At 39.3% G+C, this 10856-nt stretch overlaps 1 non-coding gene across 1 annotated transcript; it reads left to right on the forward strand.

Moving 5' to 3' along the window:
- The first annotated feature begins 10419 nt into the window (after positions 1 to 10419).
- Positions 10420 to 10497, forward strand: LOC119253617 (small nucleolar RNA SNORD81). The gene has a single exon (XR_005127148.1). It is a non-coding gene; the product is annotated as a small nucleolar RNA SNORD81 (small nucleolar RNA).
- Positions 10498 to 10856: the final 359 nt, after the last annotated feature.

A 10856-nucleotide genomic window follows, 5' to 3' on the forward strand; every position in this document is an offset into this window, starting at 1 on the left:
CACACTTGAACTAATATGCCCACCATACTTACTTTTCCAATCTCTTTGTCCATTTAGATTCCAGATCTCCCCCCAATTCCACAGGCTCCTGGAACTCTTAGAATTGGCTTTTTCTGCCTTGACTTCCTCTGCTGGCACCTAAAGTCCACTTAGGCTGAACTGGTAGGCATTCTTAGAATTTCTTCCATTGGACTAGAGACCTTGGATTCCCATATTGTGGTGTTGATTGCAAGGATCTTTTCTCCTTGTCTACAACACGGTATCTCATGGGGGTTGCTTCCCCCCTTCCTCAAATGCTAGTATTTCCCAGGTTTCTGCCCGAAGTCTTTCTTTTTCACTCTGCACAACTTTCCTGGGCCATCCCAACCACTTCCCTGTCTTTCAGTTCCACTGGTATTTACGTACTAATCCTTTTCTGTCCTTGTCTGCCAGACCCTTCTGAGCTTCAGAACTGTAGGTAATTTATACCTACAGACACACTTAGCTGTCTTGCTGACACCTCTGTAAGACAACAGTTTCATGCATCGTTTCCCTTACAAATTTGTTCTCCTTGTTGCTTGTCCGGACTCATGACTGATATCAGCATTGATCTTTGTGTCTGGACCAAAAATCTCACATTTATTCTTGATCTGTCTTTCCTCCAAGCAATAACTATGTCCTGTTGATTCTGTCTCCTCAATGGCTTGGAAAGCCATTATATATATTTATCCTCAGTATATATATATATATATATATATATATACACACACACACACAAACTATCCACAATAAATAAAAATATATATCCTCAATATATGTACTATATATAGTCTATCTCAATACCTTAGAAAGCAGTTATAAATAATGTATATTTATCATTTCTTCTGCTATTACCTTTCATTGAGCATCTGTAGTGTAAGTGATTTTCAGGCTTTTCTGCCCTCCTGCCATTAGGATTGCCCTGCCTGATGGGGCACCTGTATTTTGTTATATTGTTATAAGTTATGTTGTTTACTTCTGTGGGCCATGCAGCAGTATTGAGATATTCCCTAGAGAGAAGCAGAAGCAGGAGAAGAGGCAGGAGAGAGAAGGGGAGAAAGAAGCCCAGAGTGAAGACTTGCCCAGGGCCTCCTACCCAACCTGGCACCCCTGGCTGCCTTGTACCTGATTGCTGCACTACATGTTAAAGCTCAATAAAAGCCTGAAAAAGCCACCAAGGGCTCCAGGATTCTCCTTTGCCTGGTCTGCATAGGATCGTAGAAAACTTGCCCTGTGCCCATCCTGCCCCTACAGCACCTTACTTGAATTTCTACAGTAGCCTCTAACTGATCTTATCTTCTGTCTTGCTCCTTTGAACCCCATTTACCATGCTACAATTGGATGATGCCCCTTGAAGGCTCATTTCATCATGACTGATTTTTCTGCTTAAAACTCTTCTATGGCTTGTTCCTGGACTCCTTTTCATCCATTAAACTTCTACTTAGATGCCACACCTACCCTGCCCCCTCCAGCCTGCATGAAGTCCTGCCTCATGTGCTCTCAGCACCATATCCTTTTCCTATCATAGCATTTATAGAATACACTTGCTAGTTTACTCGTCTCTATCTCCTGCTAAATTACAAGTTCTGTAGAAGCAGGCGCTATGACTAGTTTATTCATCTATTTTCTATTACTCAGGACATGATTTCCATTTAGTAGGGACATGAGATATAGGAAGCATAGTAATACATTATTTGTGGTAGAGCTACATGAATCTTAAATAACTTCACTGTAAACTATAAATCCATGATATTTTTTGGGTACCTTCTGTGCATAGTCAAAAAATTGAATTAGGGTGGGAGGAGGGCTTGGCTAGAAAAGTAAAACTATACCAATTACATTCATTCCATTCACATAGAAAAGATGAGTTGAAAATGCTTTCAAAGGACTTTCATGTTACTTTAAGAAATGAGCATTAAATAGTATGAAGATTCTGAAAAGATGGTCTAAAAACAGATGAAAATATATTGCCCTTCGCTATCTATATGTAGATATGGTTAAAAAGATATATATGTAACCAGCTGTCCATTAGATGCCTTGCCTTGTCTACTTCTCAAGACAAGATTTGCCTTGTCTACTCATGTATTTGTATTATCTCCTGTATTTAGTTGTAATATACAGGACATCAGCTGCCCAGCTATTTATTCCACTGTTTGGATCCCTTAGTATTATCAATTATCTTAAAGACAGTAGTCACAAATAGGTGTTTCAGTGTAAAGTTAGGGGAATTTTTGGCTCTTTTAAAGGAGGATAGTTAATTTGACTAATTGATTTGGATTTCTTCATGACAATGGGCAGCATGCTGCTAAGATGGTGTTTTTTGTATCAATGATAGTTAATTGAAAGACTTGACAACAGAGGACATCCTCTGCTGAGTTCACAGGAATATGCTTACTTTGCTAATTAGTCATAACCATTTCTTGTTTTGAATGATATCATGCTAAGGAACTCATTAAAAGAATTGTAAAAAACTTGAAGAGCTAATGGCCAGGTGGACAAGTACTGACAAGTACGCTCAGAAGTATAGGCGTTCCAGTGAGTCACAATTGTCTCTCAGTTAGGTGATAAACTATCAGTAAAATGAAAAATACGACAGAAAATATGGAAGGAATTTCAGATCCTTGGATGAAGACTGGAGTTACTATGACTCTCAAGATGGCATGGATCCAAAGGACCAGAGTTTAAAAGAATTAGGCTAGAAGAATTAACTGGACTTTAATTACACTGTCAATGCATAAAATAGAAAAATTAGAAATTACACTGATTTAAACAGGATAGAAGTTTTATTTCTGTGTGGTGTGAAAGTCAACTAGAGTGTGGAATCTTGAGAGGAGGTAAGGCATTGAGATCACACAGCTTGGTTGGGTAGAAGCTTAAATTCATCATCTGAGAGGTTAAGATAAGAATAGCACTTACCTTATAAAGTTGCAAGGATGCAATCCTAGAAAACATGTGAAGTACTTAGAAAAAGGTCTAGATGCATTAAGAGCTCAATAGGTGTTATTTATTAATGGGATGGAGACACAGATTAATCAAATGATCACATGAATAACTAAAAACTTTGATAATTTACACAAGGAAAGAACAGTGTCCTATGAGAGGATGTGATAGGGGCTTCTGACTAATTTGGGGGAATTCTCCCCAGAAGAGTTGGCGCTCTAGCTTTATCTGATCGATGAGTAGCTGTTAGGGGCTGACTCCAGTCAGAGAGATCCAACATGTTCTGAATTGGAAGGGAGCAGGGGACAGAATGACAGGAGGCTTTGAATCAGGATTTCCTGAGATGCAGCTGGAGAGAAGGACAGGGGTCAGGAGGACATAGTAGGATTTTGTCTCTATCTGAAGAACAATGGGCAGCTGTGGAAGAGGATGAATTGTTGGAAGAGGGAGTGACCACAGCTGCATTATGTGTCCTGAGCCAAATAGATGGTCTCTGATGAGTCTCATGGAGGGCTTCAGGCTGCTTCCCTTGACATACCTCCATTCCCAGAATGGGGGTGAATTTCAAGTTGTTTTAAGAGATTTGCAGTCCACCTTCAGTATGTCAGTTACTTTGGGGCAAAGTAATCTATATAGACTCAGACTTCCTCAGCTACACAAAAATAATTCAGCAGTCCTGAAACAGAGGAGAAAAACATGTGGACAATCTGAAAACACTTATGTTTGGCTCTAGAAACCAAAGAGATAAACAGCCCAAGGGCCAGCATCACATATGTGTCCTTGCTCCTACTCACCACTTTCAAATTTATGCGGTTGCCTAGAGAAGGGTGGGCAATCGCTAATTCCTTCATTGAGGGGTGGGAGTTGGTCTAAGGTCATTGAAAGATAAATATACAGAAACTTAGGTTTGAACTTGTTATTCTTACAGATAACTTGCTGTATATAAGGAAATCGATGTCCAGTTCTTATATAGAGAGAACACACCTTGTGAATAAAACGTTTAAATGTTATTTTTTCTTAATTTTTGACCCCCTCCAAAAACAATTCGGAGAAACAAAAAAATAACAGATTCATTACTAGGAGCACAGTAGGGATTTTACATATCATCAAATATGTAAGTGACATCTAATTCTCCCTGACTTTTTTTTGGGGTAGAGTTTGTCCTTTATAATGCAATGTTCCGAGCCAGTCTGGCACCAGGCTTCACCATGAAGTTCACCTCCTTCAACACCATCTTGGACCACAGAAAAACTGCACTTCAGTGCTCATTCACACATGCGCCTTTAGCCTCAAAGAGCTGTTGCAGAAGTACTATGTCCATTTCGTGCCCACCCTCAAGGGCGAAGAGTTCCAGATGGGTCAAGGACACTGCAAGGTCAGCAAGTCAGCAGGGTAGTCCAGGTGTACAAAAAGAAATATGTCATCTATATTGAGAGTTTCAGCAGGGGAAGGTTAATGGCACAACTGTTCACATGGACACTCACCCAAGGAAGTTGGTAAGCAAAATACTAAAGCTGGCCAAAGGTGGGGAAAACATTCTTGAAGGCAAAGCCAACACTCTGCAATTGGAAGAGTGAAAGGCAAATATAAGGAAGAAACTTATTGAGAAAATGCCGGACTGACTATAATCTATTGTGAACTATGACTTACTATAGATTTTTCACCTAGTGTGTAGTCCTTTGAAACTGTCCAAGATGCCACTGAAATGTTTCATTCCTCTTATGTTTTGGAATTGACGTGTGGTTTATAAATCCACTTTTCCTGTTTTGATTAATATATTTTTTTTAAAGAGTTATTTATTTATTTATTTAATTTATTTATACAAGCACTGGGTACAGTCAGAAGCACAGGAGGGTGAGAGAATTCACCAGAGCCAGAGCAGGGAGCAGAGCAGGCAGAAGGACCGAAGTACACTGCTGAGGGGAGCAGCGGGCAGCAGGAGAGGTCTGTGCGCCATGTGGGACCCTCCTCGGGTGGCCGGGGAGCAGCCGGGGATCAAACCGGTGCCGCAGAGGCTGCAGGCAGCTTCGCAACCCAGCGCTCAACCGCTGTGCCACTGGGGAGGCCCTTGATTAATATATTTATGAATAAAAAAACTGGAGCTATTTCCATAAAAAGGAAGGAAGGGAGGGAAGGAGGGAGAAGAATAGAGGGAGGAAAAGAAAGAAAGGAGAAAATGAGACAGAGAGAGAGAGAGATCAAGCAAGCAGCAAGCAGATGTGGAACATTCTACAAATTCTAAGTGCCAAATACATTTGCTTCAACTTTGCCAGGTCTGTAAAACTCAGTTCCTTTTGAAGAGGAGAACATTGGTTCACCATTAATGGGCTTTGATGGCTTAAATTTAGAATGGTGTCCACTTTCTTCCTTCAGATAGGCAGAGGGTCCACTTTGATGTATATAAGCAGGTAGCAGAGAGGAGGGAAAGATGAGAATTGATGAGAAGAGAGTCCCCAATCAGCTCAAATCCCACACTAGGGGATGGAAGCTAATTGTGAAAAATTATCCAGCTACAGCTGCTACCATTTGAAAAAAAACAAACTGTGCTTTGAACAAACATATCATCTCTTTGTGAGGATCTTAGATGCATTTCACGGCTGACTATGCCCCGTCCTCCACCAGTAGCTTCATCTTAACTAACAAGCATGTGTGAAAGCCTATTTCTGTTTTAATCAGGAAGCTATGGTAACAAGCTTATTTTGTGACATATTCTTAACCCAGGGAAGCACTTAATGATAATTAAAAATTATTCTAAAACTTAAAAAAAATCTTTATGCACATTTTTGATATGTTGTAATCAGGGTATTAAGGTATTACAGATAAATGGCTCCAAATACTTCCAGTACTTGAAAATAACAAAATGACATTACCACTGAATTCAGCATTATAGAAGTAATGAAGATTCTGGAAATTTAAATATTTCTTGGGAAGAACTATTTTTTACAGCAGACAAAGTCTCAGTAGCAACAGTGTGTTGGCACATTTTCGAGCTGCAGCATCAGCTGAGAAATGCAGAATCAAGGAGAAATGATACTTTTTCTCATTCTTAAATATCTACCAAGAGCCTACAGGGTATTAGACAGTGGTAGAGAACAACTTGTTTTGGTCATCACTGCAGTTAAATAATTTATTTATTTTTTTAATTTTTTAAATGATTAATTTATTTTTATATAAGAGCTGGGGTACAGGCCAGAGGCGCGGGAGGGTGAAAGGATTCACCAGAAACAGAGTGGGGAGCAGAACAGGAAGACTGACTGAAATACGCTGCTGAGGGGAGTAGCAAGCAAGACAGGAGAGTTCTGCTGTGCCATGTGGGTATCTCCCTGGCCACCTGGGAATCAAACCTGTGCTGGGGAGGCTGCAGACAGCTTCCCAGCGCTGTGCTCAACCCACTGTGCCACTGGGGAGGCCCTCGTTAAATAATTAAAATAGAAAAACAAATAGAATCTCATCATGATTGGGTAAATCAAGGGACTGTTTCACATTTAGCCACATCATGTGAATGAGTTTTGAGATTGCAGAAGCCAGACAAAAAGACAGTGGGTGTATCTTATGGTCTTTGGTTACCAAAAAACTAAGGCTTGGGTCTGCTAATTGGGGTTATAGAATTTATGTTAATGAAAATGCACACATTGTGCAAAAATGAAAAATGATGTAAGAATTTTATAAAATAAATATAAAAATATAAAAAAAAATAAACATAGAAATAAAAAATAAAGAATAGGATTTGTGCTAGAACAGTGATTTGCTAATAGTGGGTCCGAGGGGTCCTGGGGGTCCTTGAGAACCTTTCAGGGCATCTGCAGAGTCTTCTCTTTTCCAAGTAAATATTGTGGGAATCAACGTTTACTTCATGCATTGTAACCATAGTGCAACAGTTAGCTCACAACATACAAAACAGCAGCACTATTCCCACTTTTTTGTTTTGGACAGTAAAGTTATCTTTCATAAAACTATGTTATTTACTTTTGCTGGGCCTCCCCTGGTGGCGCGGCAGTTGAGGGCTGGGCTGCAAAGCTACCTGTGGCCTCTGCAGCGCCGGTTCGATCCCCGGCCACTGGTGAGGAGGGTCCCACATGGCGTACAGACCTCTCCTGCAGCCCGCTGCTCCCCTCAACAGTGAATTTCGTCATTCTGCCTGTTCTGCTCTCCGCACTGGCTCTGGTGAATTCTCTCTCACCCTCCCACGCTTCTGACTGTACCCAGTACTTGTGTAAATAAATAAACAAATTAAAAAAAAAAACTTTTGCATACAATAGCTTTGTTATTCTATAGCTTGTTTATTTTATTGATGTACCATTGGTTTACAATACTATACACATTTCACGGGTATAGATTCACATCTCAGATTTTGTTACTTTAAATGAGTTAAATATTTAATATTTTTTCTAGTTTTAATTTCTAATACTAATTAAGTTTTTCTAATTTAATTTCTAATAAATACGGAGAAGCTAAATTAAGTGTTCTTTGATTGAATTTTGATAATCATTATTGGATAATGATCACGATTGTGGGTGGAGACTTCATCCTAAGGCCTATAAAAAGCCAGATGTCTCCCTTCAGAGTAGGAGGGGCCAGGAGAAGTGGGGATATAGGATCTCAGCTGAAAGTCTCAAATCAAAGTACGTAATCTCTGTTTCTGGGCTGTTTCCGTTTTCTTATTTTTCTTTTCCTTTTTTTTTAAAATGCCTCTCTCTACCTCCAGATTCAGAAGGGAGAGAATCAGCCTTATCCTGGGTGAGGGGAGTTTTTGATCTTCCATTCTAATTTCACCATTGAAACTTTTTCATATTAACTTCAGGTTTTTTTTTTTTTTAACAAGTATTTTTATGTGCTTTCAACTACAATATATGTTTTTTTTTTTTAAATTGTTCTTTTTTATATTGAGAATTATAACATTCCTAAAAGGCTTTTCTGAGGTTGTCCTCTGGCTGCCAGGTGCAGTTATGCATGCAAACCCCCTGCATGAAAACAAGATGAAAGGATGTCTGCCAACAAGCCCAGCCTCAAGTCACAGCTGCTGAATTTTGATTTGTAGAAATTTTTATCAATCATTTTAACAAGTTAATGTACATTCACCAAAAACTATTTGTTTTTCATGTTCTTGTTTTTTAATAAGATTAAAACATTTGGTGTTTTGAGGTTTATGTTCTGCTTGCTCCTTCACACATCTAATCTAATATTTGTGTCTCCTTCCCCTCACCATGTCCTGTTGTTCCAGATAGCAATTTCCCATACCTCAGTCTTATATGCGTGTGATGGCTCCTTTCCAAGCCATTTAGGTCTTCATAGGGTTGTATTTTATTTATTTATTTACTGAGTCAGCTACTTCTATGATGACAACTACTCTAGAATGGCTGGATTAGAACATGTTCTGGAATCTGCTTTTAATTTCCACAGAGACCCAGTGTAATGGCAGGACAGGAACACAGTGCAGGTTTTCTGATCCCATGCAGACCGGGTAAAGGAGGAGTCAGAGTCCTCAGTGGTTTTGCAGGTTTTTTATTGGGGTTCACCAGGCATATGGCAGGCAGGGGTGCTGGCTGGGGGGCTGGGAGGCCTCCCAGCCCCCAGCAAGTCCCCACTCTATCTGAGCTCTCTGGAGTTCGTTCTGCTGCTTCTCCGCTTATCTTTCGGCTTGGGCTTCGGCTTCTACTGCTGCTGCTGGTGTCCCTGTGACGCCGCCCTTAAAAAGCACAGTCTTAGCTCTGCTGAATCCCATCTACCTATGCCCACACCCTACTCCAGGTGCCCGCCATCAGGCATGCATTCAGGACAAGGATCCATCATCTATCCTGATGGCGGAAGAGCAGAAAAGCCTGACATTTTCTTTACCCTACACCCAGAATTGTCAACTGCCATCTCTTTCTTACTTCATTGGAGGTGGGGGAATAACCCAGCTTGGGTATTTTTTCCTTATATTCTTTTGATTCCAAAGGTTTTATTTCAGAGTTCTTTTACTTTTCTAACATTGGGTCTAGGTGAGGGTCTACCCCCTTCACCTTAACAGGTTCTTGTTAGATTGAAAAACAAGCCTTCTGAAATAATACTGATGACGAGCAATACACTATAATTTTCTCTTTTATAATATTTCATTAGAAAAAGATGTTGGTCACACATATTGATATCACAACTTACCAATTGGTTGACAGCTGTAGCTTGACAAATAGGAAAGGGATCTGGACTTCCACACCCTCAAGCCTCGGAGTGCTGAAGAGAGGACAGCTAGAGTTTCCTAGGACTAGAGGTAACAGTTTGTCTTATTTGCATATTTTGGATTCTCTCTAGGATTATTTGCTTCAAGGGGTTTACTAGCTCTTCCTCCAAGAGATTTAAGTTCCAAGTGTCCCTTCACTTTCCTTAAAGGACATGAGTTTTTCTTTTTTTTTTCCTTTCCTTATCAAACATTAAGGGGGAACATGCTAGTGGTCAGTGGTTGATTTGACCCCATTCTCCTTTCTAATTGAATCTCTGTGACCAGGGAAGAACTGGATGTGGACTGGGTCACATGCTCATCCTTTTAACAATTGGTATTTGTCCTCCACAATTATTTCACACTTCTTACTCCTTAGCATCTTCTTGGCTATAAACCTAATGGATCCAAACTGGTGCAACAGTGCCCTACACTTCCTGTTCCATTCAAGCGTTCCCACAGTTCACTTCTCACCCAGGCACCTGAATGATTCTATTAAACTATCAATCAAAAGAAATAAAATTAAAAAAAAAAACTTATGAACTATCCATCAGCTCAATTACATCACTCTAATCTTAAACGCAGCAAACACTTAATAGGCCAATTTGATTAATCCTCTCAATTGCCCTCTCTCCTGTCCCTGCCCCACTCCCTCCCACACACTTAGTCTCTGGGCACACTCACTTTCTGTTAGAGCCACCTTCCTCAGGCTCAAATCTCAGGATTTGTCTCTTTTAGTTATGTGACTGTGGACAAATTATCCAACTTCTCTGCTTTGTAATTAGTATAGAGGGATTATTAAGAAGCCCAAGCTTTAGGATTGTTGAGAGGATTAAATGAGATAAATCCCTTGGATTGTTTTGCTCTGGGCTTTAATGAAAGTGCTATTTGTTGCCAATTAGTGATATTATCTGTTATTTTTGGTTAAGTGTGAGGTTGGCTATTTAACACCATCCTTATTTTATTAGAAACATCTTTTTAATGCTAGTTTTTAGATACTTTAATCAAATTTAGAAAGATGTATTGCATTTTGACTAATATTTTAATAGTAAAATGACAATCTGATATTTCTTATGAATTTATAGAAGAAAGCATCACCTTCCATCTCTGTCACTTATCTGTGTGAATTACTTCTTTTTCTCTTCCCCAGCTTATCCCTCATCCCTCCTTCACCAAAAATTACAGTATGGAAGTAACTATATCCTGAAGGGGCTTAATTGGTGTTGTTGGTAGAGGTAGAGTAAAATTTTGGTTACATCAAAAAGCAATAGAATACATGATGATCTCACCCCAACTTGAACTCTCTCATTCATAATATGATGACAAATAAAAGATCTGATATTCTGTATTCAAAATTAACCGTATTGAAATAATGGAAATGTGGTTAAAACATGACTTCTTTGTTGCAGAGAGCTGTATGGATGGATGCTCATGGGATAGAAGATTAAATGGACTTGATTTTTTTTTAAATAAAACTTTTTACAAAAAAAAAAAGCAATAGAAATATGGGATTGTATTTCAATTCTAAATTGTATTTCAATTCTAAATGCTAATTAGCATAATAGGATAATATCAGTTTAATCCTCTTTCACTTTCTAGCTCCTTTCCACCATTCTCCCTCTGAATTCAGATTTCCAGGCTTTATCTAGACCTGTCCCCATCTGGGATTTCTTAATAAAATATCTCTGACAAAACTTTGCTGGAA

The sequence above is a fragment of the Talpa occidentalis genome, unplaced genomic scaffold, assembly GCF_014898055.3.
Source record: "Talpa occidentalis isolate TD23 unplaced genomic scaffold, MPIMG_talOcc4v2.1 talOcc4.2, whole genome shotgun sequence".
Classification (NCBI taxonomy): Eukaryota; Metazoa; Chordata; class Mammalia; order Eulipotyphla; family Talpidae; genus Talpa; species Talpa occidentalis.